The sequence below is a fragment of the Syngnathus typhle genome, linkage group LG4 (assembly GCF_033458585.1).
Source record: "Syngnathus typhle isolate RoL2023-S1 ecotype Sweden linkage group LG4, RoL_Styp_1.0, whole genome shotgun sequence".
NCBI lineage: Eukaryota > Metazoa > Chordata > Actinopteri > Syngnathiformes > Syngnathidae > Syngnathus > Syngnathus typhle.
The window spans coordinates 6,680,217-6,703,572 of NC_083741.1; the positions used below are offsets into that span (position 1 = coordinate 6,680,217).

Below are 23,356 nucleotides of genomic sequence, written 5' to 3' on the forward strand. Positions count from 1 at the left end.
GAGTTCGAGTGGACCATGTTCCGTGCCTCCATTGTTGAGGCAGCCGACCAGAGCTGTGGCCGTGAGGTGGTCAGTGCCTGTCGTGGCGGCAACCCCCGAACCCGCTGGGGGACACAGGTGGTAGGGGATGACGTCAAGCTGAAGAAGGAGTCCTATCGGGCCATTTTGGCCTGTGGGACTCCAGAGGCAGCCGACAGGTACGGGATGGCCAAACGGAACGCGGCTTCGGCGGTTGCTGAGGTCACTCATATTGTTTCGCATCTGTTGTGTACAGGCTTCATTACATTATGAACAAAGCTCCGTCGGCCAGCACTAACCTGGATGCTGGTGAAGAAACCAACTAGGTATCCTCCAATTTCACGTCTTAATAGAATGATCAACAAATGGAGAAACTGCAGAAGGTCGGTAGTGTGGCCGAGCGGTCTAAGGCGCTGGATTAAGGCTCCAGTCTCTCATGAGGCGTGGGTTCAAATCCCACCACTGCCACTTATGCATCAATTCAGGTGTTTTCTTCTTGCCCAACTCCTGTCAGTGCAGCTGTGTAAAGTATCAGGACTCAGAAGTGGTAGCCTCTGCTATCCTCTACGCTGTGGTCTGTTGTGCTCCGAGCAGCACAGAGAGGGATAGGAAGAGGCTCAACAAACTGGTTACGAGGGCGAGCTCTGTGGTGGGCTGCCCTCTTGACACTGTTGAGGAGGTGGGCGAGAGGAGGGTGCTAGCCAGGCTAGCATCCATCAGGAACAACCCCTCTCACCCACTGCATCTGACCTTGGAGAACTTGAGCAGCCCCTTCAGTCAGAGACTCAGACTCCCCCCGTGTAAGAAGGAACGCTACCGCAGCTCCTTCATCCCCACCACAATTAGGCTGTACAATGACAACCTGTAAACACATCCTTCTGTGCAATACTTTTCCCCGTAACGTGCAATTCTTAACCCCAATGTGCAATTTAAGCCCGATGTGCAATATCCTCTGCCACACAATGCATGGATCTATTTCACTTCGATAACCCGTGCACTATTTATTTTTGTTATTAGCATTACTAAACTTCATACTCTTCATACACTTTACGACACTTTACCACTATTTTATCTTCTTTTTGCAAATATTCATAGCTTATATTTTTAGTTTTACTACAATTGCTGTTATTTTTCCATATTTTTCTTTTTATATTGTATTCTATTTTTTTATGAAAGGAGGACTACGGTCCAGAAGTCTCTTTTTGCACCTTTATCCCCCAACTTGTACCTTCCTGTGAATCGAGCTGTTGTTACATGCAGTTTCTCACACGTGAGATTAATAAAGTTCCTCTTATCTTATCTTAACAGATGTAGAAACTGCAGAAGGTCCATTAAATGATTTTTTAATTTGGAAAAAAAACTCTGCGATATAGTGAACCCGCGATAAACGAAATGCTAAGTAGCGAGGGATCAATGTAATAGGTAAGGACATTGTGTATTTGGACTGAGAATGGTGAAAGAAGTCACATACATGCCTCGCAATCTGTATGCATTGAGGATGGATCAACCTCCACGCAGCACAGCCAACGTGTGGAAAATATTATCCCCACAGCACTTCTTCTCAAAAGTATGACTTAAGAGAATGTCCAAAGCTTTGCAAACTTCACTAAGGTCCAAATAGCAGAGGATGGTTTCGATCCATCGACCTCTGGGTTATGGGCCCAGCACGCTTCCGCTGTGCCACTCTGCTGCATAACACAGGTTACTCATGATGTCCTCCAATTGGCAAACAAGCATTCGGTTCCAGGCTTCATTAGTTTATGATCAAAGCTCAGTCGGGCAGCACTAACCTGGATGCTATCATATGCTATGGTTTAAAAAACAACTAGTCCCTGATCTAACAATTAAGTCAAGTCAAGTTTATTTATATAGCCCTAAATCACAAGCAGTCTCAAAGGGCTTCACACATACAAAACAAATTGACAATTATTCTCAAAGCATCCCCTGATCTTAAGCTCCCATTTTAAAGTTGAGTCTAATATAATATATAATGGGTTAAAATATAAAAATTGTATAAATATATTATGTTTTTAAGATTGAGTTCACTGTAAAATGTTTCTGAAGAGATTTTTGAAGGATCAAGCCATTGTGAGTCTCAAATACGGATTGAGGGGGGCCCCGGTGATCCGCGTCCAGGCGAGGGAAAACCAAATCCAATTTTGTTTCTTATCATTAGGAGTTTTTGTGAGCCGTGCTTTATCTGGCCCCTCACCTAGGACCCATTTGCCATGGGTGACCCTACTAGACACTTCTGTGCTCGACACGGATTGTCCATACTGAACACCATGAGGTGAGAAGTCTATCTGTACGGGCAACGACCGACACTTAAGTTCAACAAAGATTGAAAAAAAGTGTTGTTCTTGATCCTTGGTGTTTATATGACTATGGCTTCTGCATTTTAAATTGAAGTTGAGGATTCTAGGTAGGTAGAATGGCCGAGCGGTTTAAAGCACTGAATTAAGCCTTCAGTCTCTCATGAGGAGACATATTCCATGTGAAACCTAATTGATGTGGAGTGGTGGTGATTTCGTGGGGAAAGTTCAGCTGTGCAGCGGAGACACCAGCCCTCATGTTCGAGTCCCTTGCCTGGAACTGGAACAGGAGGGCTGGTGTCTCTGCTTCTCTCCCCTTTCCTCACAAACCTAACAGGGAGCTGTTTGGCTGCAGACTGGTTGTTGGAACTATTTTCTGCTGGTCTTGAGAACTTCGGCAAGCTTCGTCAGGACTGGCGTCGTCTATAGCGTGCCTGTGTCAGTGCTCTTTTGCAGCCTGACAGTAGGTGCTGTAGGCTTGCGTTAGGTGCGCTGCACAAGGGACAGCTCCCTTCCTGCCTTCTCCTGCTTGTAGTCCAAGGTTATGGACTGGATCGGCAGTTGCAGCGCGGTTGCCCCGAACAAGCCCGTGTCAGAGAAGCCTTTCGGTAAACCGAGGCATTTCCGAATGTAGGAGTTGGCTTAGTATGTCCAGCCTGTTCGTTGTTGAGGATGGAATGTTTCTTCTTTGTTACATTATCAACAAGGCGGTTTAGGACAGCACTAATTTGGGTGCTGTGTGGGGAAACTAGCTATGTGTCTTCCGATTTCAAAGTTTTAATCTTCTGATTGTCACTCATATTGTTTCGCATCTGTTGTGTACAGGCTTCATTACATAATGAACAAAGCTCCGTCGGCCAGCACTAACCTGGATGCTGGTGAAGAAACCAACTAGGTATCCTCCAATTTCACGTCTTAATAGAATGATCAATAAATGTAGAAACTGCAGAAGGTCGGTAGTGTGGCCGAGCGGTCTAAGGCGCTGGATTTAGGCTCCAGTCTCTCCTGAGGCGTGGGTTCAAATCCCACCACTGCCACTTATGCATCAATTCAGGTGTTTTCTTCTTGCCCAACTCCTGTCAGTGCAGCTGTGTAAAGTATCAGGACTCAGAAGTGGTAGCCTCTGCTATCCTCTACGCTGTGGTCTGTTGGGCTCCGAGCAGCACAGAGAGGGATAGGAAGAGGCTCAAGAAACTGGTTAAGAGGGCCAGCTCTGTGGTAGGCTGCCCTCTTGACACTGTTGAGGAGGTGGGCGAGAGGAGGGTGCTAGCCAGGCTAACATCCATCAGGAACAACCCCTCTCACCCACTGCATCTGACCTTGGAGAACTTGAGCAGCCCCTTCAGTCAGAGACTCAGACTCCCCCCGTGTAAGAAGGAACGCTACCGCAGCTCCTTCATCCCCACCGCAATTAGGCTGTACAATGACAACCTCTAAACACATCCTTCTGTGCAATACTTTTCCCCGTAACGTGCAATTCTTAACCCCAATGTGCAATTTAAGCCCAATGTGCAATATCCTCTGCCACACAATGCATGGATCTATTTCACTTCGATAACCCGTGCACTATTTCTTTTTGTTATTAGCATTACTAAACTTCATACTCTTCATACACTTTACGACACTTTACCACTATTTTATCTTCTTTTTGTAAATATTCATAGCTTATATTTTTAGTTTTACTACAATTGCTGTTATTTTTCCATATTTTTCTTTTTATATTGTATTCTATTTTTTATGCCGGAGGACTACGGTCCAGAAGTCTCTTTTTGCACCTTTATCCCCTAACTTGTACCTTCCTGTAAATCGAGCTGTTGTTACATGCAGTTTCTCACACGTGAGATTAATAAAATTCCTCTTATCTTATTTTAACAGATTGTTAGAAAAATGTATATATATGTTATCATGCGTTGTCTAATCAATGCCTTACCGCAATATTACTGCAATATATGCTTGCTGTTTGGCCTTGCTGTTTTTATGATGTACCACAGAAGGACAGTTCCTTTCTAACAAAGACCACTTTGTTAGACAACATGCCTCATTGCTGTCCTGCACCCCAGATGAACCTCCAAGTGACCATTAAAGTCAGGGTTTCCCAACTATCTTGATCGTAGGATTAGGTTGGAATGTATATAACCAGTAATAAATAACTTAGCTTGTTGCATCCTACACAATGTCGTAAAACTTCCCTTGCTATGTTTTAACTAGAGGTCAAAGGTTTTTTCTTCTGTATCCAGTCCACTCAAACTCTTCCCAGATGTTCTTATCAGTATGTAAACACCTAGTGATTTTTGCTTACGAGACAAAGCCCACATGCTTTCCTCCTCCCCTTTTAGTGGCTTATGTCTCACACTGTGGGTAGGGCAAATCCAAATAAAAAGAGCGGGAGTGCCTACAGATATTCAGTGTGTGTAGAGATTGTATTAAGCTATCTGTACTGCACTCCTCGCGAGAAAAGACTTAATATACTGTCTCACTTGTGGTTTGTTTGCTGTTGCTCTTCTTAATAGTTATTCAGTCAGCGAAATAAACCTGACACAGATGTAGAAACTGCAGAAGGTCTTTTAAATGATTTTTTAATTTGGAAAAAAAACTCCGCGATATAGTGAACCCGCGATAAACGAAATGCGAAGTAGCGAGGGATCACTGTAATAGGTAAGGACATTGTGTATTTGGACTGAGAATGGTGAAAGAAGTCACATACATGCCTCGCAATCTGTATGCATTGAGGATGGATCAACCTCCACGCAGCACAGCCAACGTGTGGAAAATATTATCCCCACAGCACTTCTTCTCAAAAGTATGACTTAAGAGAATGTCCAAAGCTTTGCAAACTTCACTAAGGTCCAAATAGCAGAGGATGGTTTCGATCCATCGACCTCTGGGTTATGGGCCCAGCACGCTTCCGCTGCGCCACTCTGCTGCATAACACAGGTTACTGATGATGTCCTCCAATTGGCAAACAAGCATTCGGTTCCAGGCTTCATTAGTTTATGATCAAAGCTCAGTCGGGCAGCACTAACCTGGATGCTATCATATGCTATGGTTTAAAAAACAACTAGTCCCTGATCTAACAATTAAGTCAAGTCAAGTTTATTTATATAGCCCTAAATCACAAGCAGTCTCAAAGGGCTTCACACATACAAAACAAATTGACAATTATTCTCAAAGCATCCCCTGATCTTAAGCTCCCATTTTAAAGTTGAGTCTAATATAATATATAATGGGTTAAAATATAAAAATTGTATAAATATATTATGTTTTTAAGATTGAGTTCACTGTAAAATGTTTCTGAAGAGATTTTTGAAGGATCAAGCCATTGTGAGTCTCAAATACGGATTGAGGGGGGCCCCGGTGATCCGCGTCCAGGCGAGGGAAAACCAAATCCAATTTTGTTTCTTATCATTAGGAGTTTTTGTGAGCCGTGCTTTATCTGGCCCCTCACCTAGGACCCATTTGCCATGGGTGACCCTACTAGACACTTCTGTGCTCGACACGGATTGTCCATACTGAACACCATGAGGTGAGAAGTCTATCTGTACGGGCAACGACCGACACTTAAGTTCAACAAAGATTGAAAAAAAGTGTTGTTCTTGATCCTTGGTGTTTATATGACTATGGCTTCTGCATTTTAAATTGAAGTTGAGGATTCTAGGTAGGTAGAATGGCCGAGCGGTTTAAAGCACTGAATTAAGCCTTCAGTCTCTCATGAGGAGACATATTCCATGTGAAACCTAATTGATGTGGAGTGGTGGTGATTTCATGGGGAAAGTTCAGCTGTGCAGCGGAGACACCAGCCCTCATGTTTGAGTCCCTTGCCTGGAACTGGAACAGAAGGGCTGGTGTCTCTGCTTCTCTCCCCTTTCCTCACAAACCTAACAGGGAGCTGTTTGGCTGCAGACTGGTTGTTGGAACTATTTTCTGCTGGTCTTGAGAACTTCGGCAAGCTTCGTCAGGACTGGCGTCGTCTATAGCGTGCCTGTGTCAGTGCTCTTTTGCAGCCTGACAGTAGGTGCTGTAGGCTTGCGTTAGGTGCGCTGCACAAGGGACAGCTCCCTTCCTGCCTTCTCCTGCTTGTAGTCCAAGGTTATGGACTGGATCGGCAGTTGCAGCGCGGTTGCCCCGAACAAGCCCGTGTCAGAGAAGCCTTTCGGTAAACCGAGGCATTTCCGAATGTAGGAGTTGGCTTAGTATGTCCAGCCTGTTCGTTGTTGAGGATGGAATGTTTCTTCTTTGTTACATTATCAACAAGGCGGTTTAGGACAGCACTAATTTGGGTGCTGTGTGGGGAAACTAGCTATGTGTCTTCCGATTTCAAAGTTTTAATCTTCTGATTGTCACTCATATTGTTTCGCATCTGTTGTGTACAGGCTTCATTACATAATGAACAAAGCTCCGTCGGCCAGCACTAACCTGGATGCTGGTGAAGAAACCAACTAGGTATCCTCCAATTTCACGTCTTAATAGAATGATCAATAAATGTAGAAACTGCAGAAGGTCGGTAGTGTGGCCGAGCGGTCTAAGGCGCTGGATTTAGGCTCCAGTCTCTCCTGAGGCGTGGGTTCAAATCCCACCACTGCCACTTATGCATCAATTCAGGTGTTTTCTTCTTGCCCAACTCCTGTCAGTGCAGCTGTGTAAAGTATCAGGACTCAGAAGTGGTAGCCTCTGCTATCCTCTACGCTGTGGTCTGTTGGGCTCCGAGCAGCACAGAGAGGGATAGGAAGAGGCTCAAGAAACTGGTTAAGAGGGCCAGCTCTGTGGTAGGCTGCCCTCTTGACACTGTTGAGGAGGTGGGCGAGAGGAGGGTGCTAGCCAGGCTAACATCCATCAGGAACAACCCCTCTCACCCACTGCATCTGACCTTGGAGAACTTGAGCAGCCCCTTCAGTCAGAGACTCAGACTCCCCCCGTGTAAGAAGGAACGCTACCGCAGCTCCTTCATCCCCACCGCAATTAGGCTGTGCAATGACAACCTCTAAACACATCCTTCTGTGCAATACTTTTCCCCGTAACGTGCAATTCTTAACCCCAATGTGCAATCTAAGCCCAATGTGCAATATCCTCTGCCACACAATGCATGGATCTATTTCACTTCGATAACCCGTGCACTATTTCTTTTTGTTATTAGCATTACTAAACTTCATACTCTTCATACACTTTACGACACTTTACCACTATTTTATCTTCTTTTTGTAAATATTCATAGCTTATATTTCTAGTTTTACTACAATTGCTGTTATTTTTCCATATTTTTCTTTTTATATTGTATTCTATTTTTTATGCCGGAGGACTACGGTCCAGAAGTCTCTTTTTGCACCTTTATCCCCTAACTTGTACCTTCCTGTAAATCGAGCTGTTGTTACATGCAGTTTCTCACACGTGAGATTAATAAAGTTCCTCTTATCTTATTTTAACAGATTGTTAGAAAAATCTATATATATGTTATTGTCACGGGCGGAGTGTGGAATGGAGCAGGGCGACCAAGTGCAGCTTGGACCAGGGTTTATTGCAGGAACTCAAAACACAGACTCGGCAACCTGACGTGACTTAACTAACAAACTAACAACAGGACTGACCAAACAGCGACGTGAGACGAAACGGACAGGGTGGCATTCCATGACAGCAGCAACGGCATGCAATGCTCCGACAGGGACTAACACACAAACAGAACTTAAATACGCGACAGGTAACGAGAGGCAGGTGCGTGTGGTTACAATAATCATGGGCACACAGGAAGGGAGGGGCGAGCACACAGACACATAACCAAAACTGGAGACGAGGCATGACAGAACCCCCCCCACAAGGGACGGCTCCCGACGTCCCAAAAATCCAATCCCCCACGACGGCACGCGGGGGGGCGGGGGGGCAGAGAGCCGCACTCGGGCGACGACTAGGGGCAGAGAACCGCACTTGGGCGGCGACTAGGGGCAGAGAGCCGCACAGGGGGGGCGACTAGGGGCAGAGAGTCGCACTCGGGGGCGGCGACTAGGGGCAGAGAGCCGCACTCGGGGGGCGGCGACTAGGGGCAGAGAGCCGCACTGGGGCGGCGACTAGGGGCAGAGAACCGCACTGGGGCGGCGACTAGGGGCAGAGAACCGCACTCGGGCTGCGACTTGGGGGAACCGAATCGCACCGCACTCGGGCGGCGACTTGGGGGGAACCGAATCGCACCGCACTCGGGCGGCGACTTGGGGGGAACCGAATCGCACCGCACTCGGGCGGCGACTTGGGGGGCACCGAATCGCACCGCACTCGGGCGGCGACTTGGGCAAACAGAGCCGCAATTGGCGGACACCCGGGGAAACAGAACCGCAATCGGCGGACACCCGGGGAAACAAAGCCGCAATCGGCGGACACCCGGGGAAACAGAACCGCAATCGGCGGCATTCGGGGAGTCCATGCCGCAATCGGCATTCTGGGAGGCGGAGTTGTGCGCAGCAGCAGGAGTCGAGCATGTTGCCTTCCTAGATGTGGGGTCGGGTGATGATCGCAAGTTCGGGCGCTGCTGGCACAAGGACCAACGGCGGCCGTGGGTCCAGCGTCGCTGGAGCAAAGTCCGATGGCGCCGGGAGGAACCCTGATGGCGGCTGCTGATCCGGCGTCGCTGGAGCAAAGTCTGACGGCGGCCGCGAGTCTGGCGTCGCAGATGGGCGAAGTCCGATGGCGCTGGAACCTGCTCGAACGACGGGCGTGGATTGCGCGTCGCGGACGGGAGCTGATCCTGGAAGGTCCAAGCGCTGGTCGCTGTGATGGTCGGAGCATTCTGTCACGGGCGGAGTGTGGAATGGAGCAGGGAGACCAAGTGCAGCTTGGACCAGGGTTTATTGCAGGAACTCAAAACACAGACTCGGCAACCTGACGTGACTTAACTAACAAACTAACAACAGGACTGACCAAACAGCGACGTGAGACGAAACGGACAGGGTGGCATTCCATGACAGCAGCAACGGCATGCAATGCTCCGACAGGGACTAACACACAAACAGAACTTAAATACGCGACAGGTAACGAGAGGCAGGTGCGTGTGGTTACAATAATCATGGGCACACAGGAAGGGAGGGGCGAGCACACAGACACATAACCAAAACTGGAGACGAGGCATGACAGTTATCATGCGTTTTCTAATCAATGCCTTACCGCAATATTACTGCAATATATGCTTGCTGTTTGGCCTTGCTGTTTTTATGATGTACCACAGAAGGACAGTTCCTTTCTAACAAAGACCACTTTGTTAGACAACATGCCTCATTGCTGTCCTGCACCCCAGATGAACCTCCAAGTGACCATTAAAGTCAGGGTTTCCCAACTATCTTGATCGTAGGATTAGGTTGGAATGTATATAACCAGTAATAAATAACTTAGCTTGTTGCATCCTACACAATGTCGTAAAACTTCCCTTGCTATGTTTTAACTAGAGGTCAAAGGTTTTTTCTTCTGTATCCAGTCCACTCAAACTCTTCCCAGATGTTCTTATCAGTATGTAAACACCTAGTGATTTTTGCTTACGAGACAAAGCCCACATGCTTTCCTCCTCCCCTTTTAGTGGCTTATGTCTCACACTGTGGGTAGGGCAAATCCAAATAAAAAGAGCGGGAGTGCCTACAGATATTCAGTGTGTGTAGAGATTGTATTAAGCTATCTGTACTGCACTCCTCGCGAGAAAAGACTTAATATACTGTCTCACTTGTGGTTTGTTTGCTGTTGCTCTTCTTAATAGTTATTCAGTCAGCGAAATAAACCTGACACAGATGTAGAAACTGCAGAAGGTCTTTTAAATGATTTTTTAATTTGGAAAAAAAACTCCGCGATATAGTGAACCCGCGATAAACGAAATGCGAAGTAGCGAGGGATCACTGTAATAGGTAAGGACATTGTGTATTTGGACTGAGAATGGTGAAAGAAGTCACATACATGCCTCGCAATCTGTATGCATTGAGGATGGATCAACCTCCACGCAGCACAGCCAACGTGTGGAAAATATTATCCCCACGGCACTTCTTCTCAAAAGTATGACTTAAGAGAATGTCCAAAGCTTTGCAAACTTCACTAAGGTCCAAATAGCAGAGGATGGTTTCGATCCATCGACCTCTGGGTTATGGGCCCAGCACGCTTCCGCTGCGCCACTCTGCTGCATAACACTGGTTACTCATGATGTCCTCCAATTGGCAAACAAGCATTCGGTTCCAGGCTTCATTAGTTTATGATCAAAGCTCAGTCGGGCAGCACTAACCTGGATGCTATCATATGCTATGGTTTAAAAAACAACTAGTCCCTGATCTAACAATTAAGTCAAGTCAAGTTTATTTATATAGCCCTAAATCACAAGCAGTCTCAAAGGGCTTCACACATACAAAACAAATTGACAATTATTCTCAAAGCATCCCCTGATCTTAAGCTCCCATTTTAAAGTTGAGTCTAATATAATATATAATGGGTTAAAATATAAAAATTGTATAAATATATTATGTTTTTAAGATTGAGTTCACTGTAAAATGTTTCTGAAGAGATTTTTGAAGGATCAAGCCATTGTGAGTCTCAAATACGGATTGAGGGGGGCCCCGGTGATCCGCGTCCAGGCGAGGGAAAACCAAATCCAATTTTGTTTCTTATCATTAGGAGTTTTTGTGAGCCGTGCTTTATCTGGCCCCTCACCTAGGACCCATTTGCCATGGGTGACCCTACTAGACACTTCTGTGCTCGACACGGATTGTCCATACTGAACACCATGAGGTGAGAAGTCTATCTGTACGGGCAACGACCGACACTTAAGTTCAACAAAGATTGAAAAAAAGTGTTGATCTTGATCCTTGACTATGGCTTCTGCATTTTAAATTGAAGTTGAGGATTCTAGGTAGGTAGTGTGGCCGAGCGGTTTAAAGCACTGAATTAAGCCTTCAGTCTCTCATGAGGAGACATATTCCATGTGAAACCTAATTGATGTGGAGTGGTGGTGATTTCATGGGGAAAGTTCAGCTGTGCAGCGGAGACACCAGCCCTCATGTTCCAGTCCCTTGCCTGGAACTGGAACAGGAGGGCTGGTGTCTCTGCTTCTCTCCCCTTTCCTCACAAACCTAACAGGGAGTTGTTTGGCTGCAGACTGGTTGTTGGAACTCTTTTCTGCTGGTCTTGAAAACTTCGGCAAGCTTCGTCAGGACTGGCGTCGTCTATAGTGTGCCTGTGTCAGTGCTCTTTTGCAGCCTGACAGTAGGTGCTGTAGGCTTGCGTTAGGTGCGCTGCACAAGGGACAGCTCCCTTCCTGCCTTCTCCTGCTTGTAGTCCAAGGTTATGGACTGGATCGGCAGTTGCAGCGCGGTTGCCCCGAACAAGCCCGTGTCAGAGAAGCCTTTCGGTAAACCGAGGCATTTCCGAATGTAGGAGTTGGCTTAGTATGTCCAGCCTGTTCGTTGTTGAGGATGGAATGTTTCTTCTTTGTTACATTATCAACAAGGCGGTTTAGGACAGCACTAATTTGGGTGCTGTGTGGGGAAACTAGCTATGTGTCTTCCGATTTCAAAGTTTTAATCTTCTGATTGTCACTCATATTGTTTCGCATCTGTTGTGTACAGGCTTCATTACATAATGAACAAAGCTCCGTCGGCCAGCACTAACCTGGATGCTGGTGAAGAAACCAACTAGGTATCCTCCAATTTCACGTCTTAATAGAATGATCAATAAATGTAGAAACTGCAGAAGGTCGGTAGTGTGGCCGAGCGGTCTAAGGCGCTGGATTTAGGCTCCAGTCTCTCCTGAGGCGTGGGTTCAAATCCCACCACTGCCACTTATGCATCAATTCAGGTGTTTTCTTCTTGCCCAACTCCTGTCAGTGCAGCTGTGTAAAGTATCAGGACTCAGAAGTGGTAGCCTCTGCTATCCTCTACGCTGTGGTCTGTTGGGCTCCGAGCAGCACAGAGGGATAGGAAGAGGCTCAAGAAACTGGTTAAGAGGTCCATCTCTGTGGTAGGCTGCCCTCTTGACACTGTTGAGGAGGTGGGCGAGAGGAGGGTGCTAGCCAGGCTAACATCCATCAGGAACAACCCCTCTCACCCACTGCATCTGACCTTGGAGAACTTGAGCAGCCCCTTCAGTCAGAGACTCAGACTCCCCCCGTGTAAGAAGGAACGCTACCGCAGCTCCTTCATCCCCACCGCAATTAGGCTGTACAATGACAACCTCTAAACACATCCTTCTGTGCAATACTTTTCCCCGTAACGTGCAATTCTTAACCCCAATGTGCAATTTAAGCCCAATGTGCAATATCCTCTGCCACACAATGCATGGATCTATTTCACTTCGATAACCCGTGCACTATTTCTCTTTGTTATTAGCATTACTAAACTTCATACTCTTCATACACTTTACGACACTTTACCACTATTTTATCTTCTTTTTGTAAATATTCATAGCTTATATTTTTAGTTTTACTACAATTGCTGTTATTTTTCCATATTTTTCTTTTTATATTGTATTCTATTTTTTATGCCGGAGGACTACGGTCCAGAAGTCTCTTTTTGCACCTTTATCCCCTAACTTGTACCTTCCTGTAAATCGAGCTGTTGTTACATGCAGTTTCTCACACGTGAGATTAATAAAGTTCCTCTTATCTTATTTTAACAGATTGTTAGAAAAATGTATATATATGTTATCATGCGTTTTCTAATCAATGCCTTACCGCAATATTACTGCAATATATGCTTGCTGTTTGGCCTTGCTGTTTTTATGATGTACCACAGAAGGACAGTTCCTTTCTAACAAAGACCACTTTGTTAGACAACATGCCTCATTGCTGTCCTGCACCCCAGATGAACCTCCAAGTGACCATTAAAGTCAGGGTTTCCCAACTATCTTGATCGTAGGATTAGGTTGGAATGTATATAACCAGTAATAAGTAACTTAGCTTGTTGCATCCTACACAATGTCGTAAAACTTCCCTTGCTATGTTTTAACTAGAGGTCAAAGGTTTTTTCTTCTGTATCCAGTCCACTCAAACTCTTCCCAGATGTTCTTATCAGTATGTAAACACCTAGTGATTTTTGCTTACGAGACAAAGCCCACATGCTTTCCTCCTCCCCTTTTAGTGGCTTATGTCTCACACTGTAGGTAGGGCAAATCCAAATAAAAAGAGCGGGAGTGCCTACAGATATTCAGTGTGTGTAGAGATTGTATTAAGCTATCTGTACTGCACTCCTCGCGAGAAAAGACTTAATATACTGTCTCACTTGTGGTTTGTTTGCTGTTGCTCTTCTTAATAGTTATTCAGTCAGCGAAATAAACCTGACACAGATGTAGAAACTGCAGAAGGTCTTTTAAATGATTTTTTAATTTGGAAAAAAAACTCCGCGATATAGTGAACCCGCGATAAACGAAATGCGAAGTAGCGAGGGATCACTGTAATAGGTAAGGACATTGTGTATTTGGACTGAGAATGGTGAAAGAAGTCACATACATGCCTCGCAATCTGTATGCATTGAGGATGGATCAACCTCCACGCAGCACAGCCAACGTGTGGAAAATATTATCCCCACGGCACTTCTTCTCAAAAGTATGACTTAAGAGAATGTCCAAAGCTTTGCAAACTTCACTAAGGTCCAAATAGCAGAGGATGGTTTCGATCCATCGACCTCTGGGTTATGGGCCCAGCACACTTCCGTTGCGCCACTCTGCTGCATAACACTGGTTACTCATGATGTCCTCAAATTGGCAAACAAGCATTCGGTTCCAGGCTTCATTAGTTTATGATCAAAGCTCAGTCGGGCAGCACTAACGTGGATGCGATCATATGCTATGGTTTAAAAAACAACTAGTCCCTGATCTAACAATTAAGCAGTCTCAAAGGGCTTCACACATACAAAACAAATTGACAATTATTCTCAAAAGCATCCCCTGATCTTAAGCTCCCATTTTAAAGATGAGTCTAATATATTATATAATGGATTAAAATATAAAAATATTAAACATGTATAAATATATTATGTTTTTAAGCTTGAGTTCACTGTAAAATGTTTCTGAAGAGATTTTTGAAGGATCAAGCCATTGTGAGTCTCAAATACGGATTGAGGGGGGCCCCGGTGATCCGCGTCCAGGCGAGGGAAAACCAAATCCAATTTTGTTTCTTATCATTAGGGGTTTTTGTGAGCCGTGCTTTATCTGGCCTCTCACCTAGGACCCTTTTGCCATGGGTGACCCTACTAGACACTTCTGTGCTCGACACGGATTGTCCATACTGAACACCATGAGGTGAGAAGTCTATCTGTACAGGCAACGACCGACACTTAAGTTCAACAAAGATTGAAAAAAAGTGTTGTTCCTGATCCTTGGTGTTTGTATGACTATGGCTTCTGCATTTTAAATTGAAGTTGAGGATTCTAGGTAGGTAGTGTGGCAGAGCAGTAAAGCACTGAATTAAGCCTTCAGTCTCTCATGAGGAGACATATTCCATGTGAAACGTAATTGACGTGGAGTGGTGGCGATTTCATGGGGAAAGTTCAGCTGTGCAGCGGAGACACCAGCCCTCATGTTCCAGTCCCTTGCCTGAAACTGGAACAAGAGGGCTGGTGTCTCCGCTTCTCTCCCCTTTCCTCACAAACCTAACAGGGAGCTGTTTGGCTGCAGACTGGTTGTTGGAACTCTTTTCTGCTGGTCTCGAGAACTTCGGCCAGCTTCGTCAGGACTGGCGCCGTCTATAGCGTGCCTGTGTCAGTGCTCTTTTGCAGCCTGACAGTAGGTGCTGTAGGCTTGCGTTTGGTGCGCTGCAAGAGGGACAGCTCCCTTCCTGCCTTCTCCTGCTTGTAGTCCAAGGTTATGGACTGGATCGGCAGTTGCAGCGCGGTTGCCCCGAACAAGCCCGTGTCAGAGAAGCCTTTCGGTAAACCGAGGCATTTCCGAATGTAGGAGTTGGCTTAGTATGTCCAGCCTGTTCGTTGTTGAGGATGGAATGTTTCTTCTTTGTTACATTATCAACAAGGCGGTTTAGCACAGCACTAATTTGGGTGCTGTGTGGGGAAACTAGCTATGTGTCTTCCGATTTCAAAGTTTTAATCTTCTGATTGTCACTCATATTGTTTCGCATCTGTTGTGTACAGGCTTCATTACATAATGAACAAAGCTCCGTCGGCCAGCACTAACCTGGATGCTGGTGAAGAAACCAACTAGGTATCCTCCAATTTCACGTCTTAATAGAATGATCAATAAATGTAGAAACTGCAGAAGGTCGGTAGTGTGGCCGAGCGGTCTAAGGCGCTGGATTTAGGCTCCAGTCTCTCCTGAGGCGTGGGTTCAAATCCCACCACTGCCACTTATGCATCAATTCAGGTGTTTTCTTCTTGCCCAACTCCTGTCAGTGCAGCTGTGTAAAGTATCAGGACTCAGAAGTGGTAGCCTCTGCTATCCTCTACGCTGTGGTCTGTTGGGCTCCGAGCAGCACAGAGAGGGATAGGAAGAGGCTCAAGAAACTGGTTAAGAGGGCCAGCTCTGTGGTAGGCTGCCCTCTTGACACTGTTGAGGAGGTGGGCGAGAGGAGGGTGCTAGCCAGGCTAACATCCATCAGGAACAACCCCTCTCACCCACTGCATCTGACCTTGGAGAACTTGAGCAGCCCCTTCAGTCAGAGACTCAGACTCCCCCCGTGTAAGAAGGAACGCTACCGCAGCTCCTTCATCCCCACCGCAATTAGGCTGTACAATGACAACCTCTAAACACATCCTTCTGTGCAATACTTTTCCCCGTAACGTGCAATTCTTAACCCCAATGTGCAATTTAAGCCCAATGTGCAATATCCTCTGCCACACAATGCATGGATCTATTTCACTTCGATAACCCGTGCACTATTTCTTTTTGTTATTAGCATTACTAAACTTCATACTCTTCATACACTTTACGACACTTTACCACTATTTTATCTTCTTTTTGTAAATATTCATAGCTTATATTTTTAGTTTTACTACAATTGCTGTTATTTTTCCATATTTTTCTTTTTATATTGTATTCTATTTTTTATGCCGGAGGACTACGGTCCAGAAGTCTCTTTTTGCACCTTTATCCCCTAACTTGTACCTTCCTGTAAATCGAGCTGTTGTTACATGCAGTTTCTCACACGTGAGATTAATAAAGTTCCTCTTATCTTATTTTAACAGATTGTTAGAAAAATGTATATATATGTTATCATGCGTTTTCTAATCAATGCCGTACCGCAATATTACTGCAATATATGCTTGCTGTTTGGCCTTGCTGTTTTTATGATGTACCACAGAAGGACAGTTCCTTTCTAACAAAGACCACTTTGTTAGACAACATGCCTCATTGCTGTCCTGCACCCCAGATGAACCTCCAAGTGACCATTAAAGTCAGGGTTTCCCAACTATCTTGATCGTAGGATTAGGTTGGAATGTATATAACCAGTAATAAATAACTTAGCTTGTTGCATCCTACACAATGTCGTAAAACTTCCCTTGCTATGTTTTAACTAGAGGTCAAAGGTTTTTTCTTCTGTATCCAGTCCACTCAAACTCTTCCCAGATGTTCTTATCAGTATGTAAACACCTAGTGATTTTTGCTTACGAGACAAAGCCCACATGCTTTCCTCCTCCCCTTTTAGTGGCTTATGTCTCACACTGTGGGTAGGGCAAATCCAAATAAAAAGAGCGGGAGTGCCTACAGATATTCAGTGTGTGTAGAGATTGTATTAAGCTATCTGTACTGCACTCCTCGCGAGAAAAGACTTAATATACTGTCTCACTTGTGGTTTGTTTGCTGTTGCTCTTCTTAATAGTTATTCAGTCAGCGAAATAAACCTGACACAGATGTAGAAACTGCAGAAGGTCTTTTAAATGATTTTTTAATTTGGAAAAAAAACTCCGCGATATAGTGAACCCGCGATAAACGAAATGCGAAGTAGCGAGGGATCACTGTAATAGGTAAGGACATTGTGTATTTGGACTGAGAATGGTGAAAGAAGTCACATACATGCCTCGCAATCTGTATGCATTGAGGATGGATCAACCTCCACGCAGCACAGCCAACGTGTGGAAAATATTATCCCCACAGCACTTCTTCTCAAAAGTATGACTTAAGAGAATGTCCAAAGCTTTGCAAACTTCACTAAGGTCCGAATAGCAGAGGATGGTTTCGATCCATCGACCTCTGGGTTATGGGCCCAGCACGCTTCCGCTGCGCCACTCTGCTGCATAACACAGGTTACTCATGATGTCCTCCAATTGGCAAACAAGCATTCGGTTCCAGGCTTCATTAGTTTATGATCAAAGCTCAGTCGGGCAGCACTAACCTGGATGCTATCATATGCTATGGTTTAAAAAACAACTAGTCCCTGATCTAACAATTAAGTCAAGTCAAGTTTATTTATATAGCCCTAAATCACAAGCAGTCTCAAAGGGCTTCACACATACAAAACAAATTGACAATTATTCTCAAAGCATCCCCTGATCTTAAGCTCCCATTTTAAAGTTGAGTCTAATATAATATATAATGGGTTAAAATATAAAAATTGTATAAATATATTATGTTTTTAAGATTGAGTTCACTGTAAAATGTTTCTGAAGAGATTTTTGAAGGATCAAGCCATTGTGAGTCTCAAATACGGATTGAGGGGGGCCCCGGTGATCCGCGTCCAGGCGAGGGAAAACCAAATCCAATTTTGTTTCTTATCATTAGGAGTTTTTGTGAGCCGTGCTTTATCTGGCCCCTCACCTAGGACCCATTTGCCATGGGTGACCCTACTAGACACTTCTGTGCTCGACACGGATTGTCCATACTGAACACCATGAGGTGAGAAGTCTATCTGTACGGGCAACGACCGACACTTAAGTTCAACAAAGATTGAAAAAAAGTGTTGTTCTTGATCCTTGACTATGGCTTCTGCATTTTAAATTGAAGTTGAGGATTCTAGGTAGGTAGTGTGGCCGAGCGGTTTAAAGCACTGAATTAAGCCTTCAGTCTCTCATGAGGAGACATATTCCATGTGAAACCTAATTGATGTGGAGTGGTGGTGATTTCATGGGGAAAGTTCAGCTGTGCAGCGGAGACACCAGCCCTCATGTTCCAGTCCCTTGCCTGGAACTGGAACAGGAGGGCTGGTGTCTCTGCTTCTCTCCCCTTTCCTCACAAACCTAACAGGGAGCTGTTTGGCTGCAGACTGGTTGTTGGAACTCTTTTCTGCTGGTCTTGAGAACTTCGGCAAGCTTCGTCAGGACTGGCGTCGTCTATAGCGTGCCTGTGTCAGTGCTCTTTTGCAGCCTGACAGTAGGTGCTGTAGGCTTGCGTTAGGTGCGCTGCACAAGGGACAGCTCCCTTCCTGCCTTCTCCTGCTTGTAGTCCAAGGTTATGGACTGGATCGGCAGTTGCAGCGCGGTTGCCCCGAACAAGCCCGTGTCAGAGAAGCCTTTCGGTAAACCGAGGCATTTCCGAATGTAGGAGTTGGCTTAGTATGTCCAGCCTGTTCGTTGTTGAGGATGGAATGTTTCTTCTTTGTTACATTATCAACAAGGCGGTTTAGGACAGCACTAATTTGGGTGCTGTGTGGGGAAACTAGCTATGTGTCTTCCGATTTCAAAGTTTTAATCTTCTGATTGTCACTCATATTGTTTCGCATCTGTTGTGTACAGGCTTCATTACATAATGAACAAAGCTCCGTCGGCCAGCACTAACCTGGATGCTGGTGAAGAAACCAACTAGGTATCCTCCAATTTCACGTCTTAATAGAATGATCAATAAATGTAGAAACTGCAGAAGGTCGGTAGTGTGGCCGAGCGGTCTAAGGCGCTGGATTTAGGCTCCAGTCTCTCCTGAGGCGTGGGTTCAAATCCCACCACTGCCACTTATGCATCAATTCAGGTGTTTTCTTCTTGCCCAACTCCTGTCAGTGCAGCTGTGTAAAGTATCAGGACTCAGAAGTGGTAGCCTCTGCTATCCTCTACGCTGTGGTCTGTTGGGCTCCGAGCAGCACAGAGAGGGATAGGAAGAGGCTCAAGAAACTGGTTAAGAGGGCCAGCTCTGTGGTAGGCTGCCCTCTTGACACTGTTGAGGAGGTGGGCGAGAGGAGGGTGCTAGCCAGGCTAACATCCATCAGGAACAACCCCTCTCACCCACTGCATCTGACCTTGGAGAACTTGAGCAGCCCCTTCAGTCAGAGACTCAGACTCCCCCCGTGTAAGAAGGAACGCTACCGCAGCTCCTTCATCCCCACCGCAATTAGGCTGTACAATGACAACCTCTAAACACATCCTTCTGTGCAATACTTTTCCCCGTAACGTGCAATTCTTAACCCCAATGTGCAATTTAAGCCCAATGTGCAATATCCTCTGCCACACAATGCATGGATCTATTTCACTTCGATAACCCGTGCACTATTTCTTTTTGTTATTAGCATTACTAAACTTCATACTCTTCATACACTTTACGACACTTTACCACTATTTTATCTTCTTTTTGTAAATATTCATAGCTTATATTTTTAGTTTTACTACAATTGCTGTTATTTTTCCATATTTTTCTTTTTATATTGTATTCTATTTTTTATGCCGGAGGACTACGGTCCAGAAGTCTCTTTTTGCACCTTTATCCCCTAACTTGTACCTTCCTGTAAATCGAGCTGTTGTTACATGCAGTTTCTCACACGTGAGATTAATAAAATTCCTCTTATCTTATTTTAACAGATTGTTAGAAAAATGTATATATATGTTATCATGCGTTGTCTAATCAATGCCTTACCGCAATATTACTGCAATATATGCTTGCTGTTTGGCCTTGCTGTTTTTATGATGTACCACAGAAGGACAGTTCCTTTCTAACAAAGACCACTTTGTTAGACAACATGCCTCATTGCTGTCCTGCACCCCAGATGAACCTCCAAGTGACCATTAAAGTCAGGGTTTCCCAACTATCTTGATCGTAGGATTAGGTTGGAATGTATATAACCAGTAATAAATAACTTAGCTTGTTGCATCCTACACAATGTCGTAAAACTTCCCTTGCTATGTTTTAACTAGAGGTCAAAGGTTTTTTCTTCTGTATCCAGTCCACTCAAACTCTTCCCAGATGTTCTTATCAGTATGTAAACACCTAGTGATTTTTGCTTACGAGACAAAGCCCACATGCTTTCCTCCTCCCCTTTTAGTGGCTTATGTCTCACACTGTGGGTAGGGCAAATCCAAATAAAAAGAGCGGGAGTGCCTACAGATATTCAGTGTGTGTAGAGATTGTATTAAGCTATCTGTACTGCACTCCTCGCGAGAAAAGACTTAATATACTGTCTCACTTGTGGTTTGTTTGCTGTTGCTCTTCTTAATAGTTATTCAGTCAGCGAAATAAACCTGACACAGATGTAGAAACTGCAGAAGGTCTTTTAAATGATTTTTTAATTTGGAAAAAAAACTCCGCGATATAGTGAACCCGCGATAAACGAAATGCGAAGTAGCGAGGGATCACTGTAATAGGTAAGGACATTGTGTATTTGGACTGAGAATGGTGAAAGAAGTCACATACATGCCTCGCAATCTGTATGCATTGAGGATGGATCAACCTCCACGCAGCACAGCCAACGTGTGGAAAATATTATCCCCACAGCACTTCTTCTCAAAAGTATGACTTAAGAGAATGTCCAAAGCTTTGCAAACTTCACTAAGGTCCAAATAGCAGAGGATGGTTTCGATCCATCGACCTCTGGGTTATGGGCCCAGCACGCTTCCGCTGCGCCACTCTGCTGCATAACACAGGTTACTGATGATGTCCTCCAATTGGCAAACAAGCATTCGGTTCCAGGCTTCATTAGTTTATGATCAAAGCTCAGTCGGGCAGCACTAACCTGGATGCTATCATATGCTATGGTTTAAAAAACAACTAGTCCCTGATCTAACAATTAAGTCAAGTCAAGTTTATTTATATAGCCCTAAATCACAAGCAGTCTCAAAGGGCTTCACACATACAAAACAAATTGACAATTATTCTCAAAGCATCCCCTGATCTTAAGCTCCCATTTTAAAGTTGAGTCTAATATAATATATAATGGGTTAAAATATAAAAATTGTATAAATATATTATGTTTTTAAGATTGAGTTCACTGTAAAATGTTTCTGAAGAGATTTTTGAAGGATCAAGCCATTGTGAGTCTCAAATACGGATTGAGGGGGGCCCCGGTGATCCGCGTCCAGGCGAGGGAAAACCAAATCCAATTTTGTTTCTTATCATTAGGAGTTTTTGTGAGCCGTGCTTTATCTGGCCCCTCACCTAGGACCCATTTGCCATGGGTGACCCTACTAGACACTTCTGTGCTCGACACGGATTGTCCATACTGAACACCATGAGGTGAGAAGTCTATCTGTACGGGCAACGACCGACACTTAAGTTCAACAAAGATTGAAAAAAAGTGTTGTTCTTGATCCTTGGTGTTTATATGACTATGGCTTCTGCATTTTAAATTGAAGTTGAGGATTCTAGGTAGGTAGAATGGCCGAGCGGTTTAAAGCACTGAATTAAGCCTTCAGTCTCTCATGAGGAGACATATTCCATGTGAAACCTAATTGATGTGGAGTGGTGGTGATTTCATGGGGAAAGTTCAGCTGTGCAGCGGAGACACCAGCCCTCATGTTTGAGTCCCTTGCCTGGAACTGGAACAGAAGGGCTGGTGTCTCTGCTTCTCTCCCCTTTCCTCACAAACCTAACAGGGAGCTGTTTGGCTGCAGACTGGTTGTTGGAACTATTTTCTGCTGGTCTTGAGAACTTCGGCAAGCTTCGTCAGGACTGGCGTCGTCTATAGCGTGCCTGTGTCAGTGCTCTTTTGCAGCCTGACAGTAGGTGCTGTAGGCTTGCGTTAGGTGCGCTGCACAAGGGACAGCTCCCTTCCTGCCTTCTCCTGCTTGTAGTCCAAGGTTATGGACTGGATCGGCAGTTGCAGCGCGGTTGCCCCGAACAAGCCCGTGTCAGAGAAGCCTTTCGGTAAACCGAGGCATTTCCGAATGTAGGAGTTGGCTTAGTATGTCCAGCCTGTTCGTTGTTGAGGATGGAATGTTTCTTCTTTGTTACATTATCAACAAGGCGGTTTAGGACAGCACTAATTTGGGTGCTGTGTGGGGAAACTAGCTATGTGTCTTCCGATTTCAAAGTTTTAATCTTCTGATTGTCACTCATATTGTTTCGCATCTGTTGTGTACAGGCTTCATTACATAATGAACAAAGCTCCGTCGGCCAGCACTAACCTGGATGCTGGTGAAGAAACCAACTAGGTATCCTCCAATTTCACGTCTTAATAGAATGATCAATAAATGTAGAAACTGCAGAAGGTCGGTAGTGTGGCCGAGCGGTCTAAGGCGCTGGATTTAGGCTCCAGTCTCTCCTAAGGCGTGGGTTCAAATCCCACCACTGCCACTTATGCATCAATTCAGGTGTTTTCTTCTTGCCCAACTCCTGTCAGTGCAGCTGTGTAAAGTATCAGGACTCAGAAGTGGTAGCCTCTGCTATCCTCTACGCTGTGGTCTGTTGGGCTCCGAGCAGCACAGAGGGATAGGAAGAGGCTCAAGAAACTGGTTAAGAGGGCCAGCTCTGTGGTAGGCTGCCCTTTTGACACTGTTGAGGAGGTGGGCGAGAGGAGGGTGCTAGCCAGGCTAACATCCATCAGGAACAACCCCTCTCACCCACTGCATCTGACCTTGGAGAACTTGAGCAGCCCCTTCAGTCAGAGACTCAGACTCCCCCCGTGTAAGAAGGAACGCTACCGCAGCTCCTTCATCCCCACCGCAATTAGGCTGTACAATGACAACCTCTAAACACATCCTTCTGTGAAATACTTTTCCCCGTAACGTGCAATTCTTAACCCCAATGTGCAATTTAAGCCCAATGTGCAATATCCTCTGCCACACAATGCATGGATCTATTTCACTTCGATAACCCGTGCACTATTTCTTTTTGTTATTAGCATTACTAAACTTCATACTCTTCATACACTTTACGACACTTTACCACTATTTTATCTTCTTTTTGTAAATATTCATAGCTTATATTTTTAGTTTTACTACAATTGC

General features: G+C 45.1%; 11 non-coding genes across 11 annotated transcripts; 7 read left to right on the plus strand and 4 right to left on the minus strand.

Moving 5' to 3' along the window:
- The first annotated feature begins 404 nt into the window (after positions 1 to 404).
- On the plus strand, positions 405 to 486 carry trnal-aag (transfer RNA leucine (anticodon AAG)). The gene has a single exon. It is a non-coding gene; the product is annotated as a tRNA-Leu (tRNA).
- Positions 487 to 3,285: 2,799 nt separating this feature from the next.
- Positions 3,286 to 3,367, plus strand: trnal-uag (transfer RNA leucine (anticodon UAG)). Its single transcript has one exon. It is a non-coding gene; the product is annotated as a tRNA-Leu (tRNA).
- Positions 3,368 to 5,181: 1,814 nt separating this feature from the next.
- On the minus strand, positions 5,182 to 5,253 carry trnam-cau (transfer RNA methionine (anticodon CAU)). The gene has a single exon. It is a non-coding gene; the product is annotated as a tRNA-Met (tRNA).
- Positions 5,254 to 6,830: 1,577 nt separating this feature from the next.
- trnal-uag (transfer RNA leucine (anticodon UAG)) lies at positions 6,831 to 6,912 on the plus strand. Its single transcript has one exon. It is a non-coding gene; the product is annotated as a tRNA-Leu (tRNA).
- A 3,479-nt stretch (positions 6,913 to 10,391) lies between these two features.
- On the minus strand, positions 10,392 to 10,463 carry trnam-cau (transfer RNA methionine (anticodon CAU)). Its single transcript has one exon. It is a non-coding gene; the product is annotated as a tRNA-Met (tRNA).
- Positions 10,464 to 12,029: 1,566 nt separating this feature from the next.
- Positions 12,030 to 12,111, plus strand: trnal-uag (transfer RNA leucine (anticodon UAG)). Its single transcript has one exon. It is a non-coding gene; the product is annotated as a tRNA-Leu (tRNA).
- A 3,431-nt stretch (positions 12,112 to 15,542) lies between these two features.
- trnal-uag (transfer RNA leucine (anticodon UAG)) lies at positions 15,543 to 15,624 on the plus strand. Its single transcript has one exon. It is a non-coding gene; the product is annotated as a tRNA-Leu (tRNA).
- Positions 15,625 to 17,438: 1,814 nt separating this feature from the next.
- Positions 17,439 to 17,510, minus strand: trnam-cau (transfer RNA methionine (anticodon CAU)). Its single transcript has one exon. It is a non-coding gene; the product is annotated as a tRNA-Met (tRNA).
- A 1,566-nt stretch (positions 17,511 to 19,076) lies between these two features.
- trnal-uag (transfer RNA leucine (anticodon UAG)) lies at positions 19,077 to 19,158 on the plus strand. The gene has a single exon. It is a non-coding gene; the product is annotated as a tRNA-Leu (tRNA).
- A 1,814-nt stretch (positions 19,159 to 20,972) lies between these two features.
- On the minus strand, positions 20,973 to 21,044 carry trnam-cau (transfer RNA methionine (anticodon CAU)). The gene has a single exon. It is a non-coding gene; the product is annotated as a tRNA-Met (tRNA).
- A 1,577-nt stretch (positions 21,045 to 22,621) lies between these two features.
- On the plus strand, positions 22,622 to 22,703 carry trnal-uag (transfer RNA leucine (anticodon UAG)). Its single transcript has one exon. It is a non-coding gene; the product is annotated as a tRNA-Leu (tRNA).
- Positions 22,704 to 23,356: the final 653 nt, after the last annotated feature.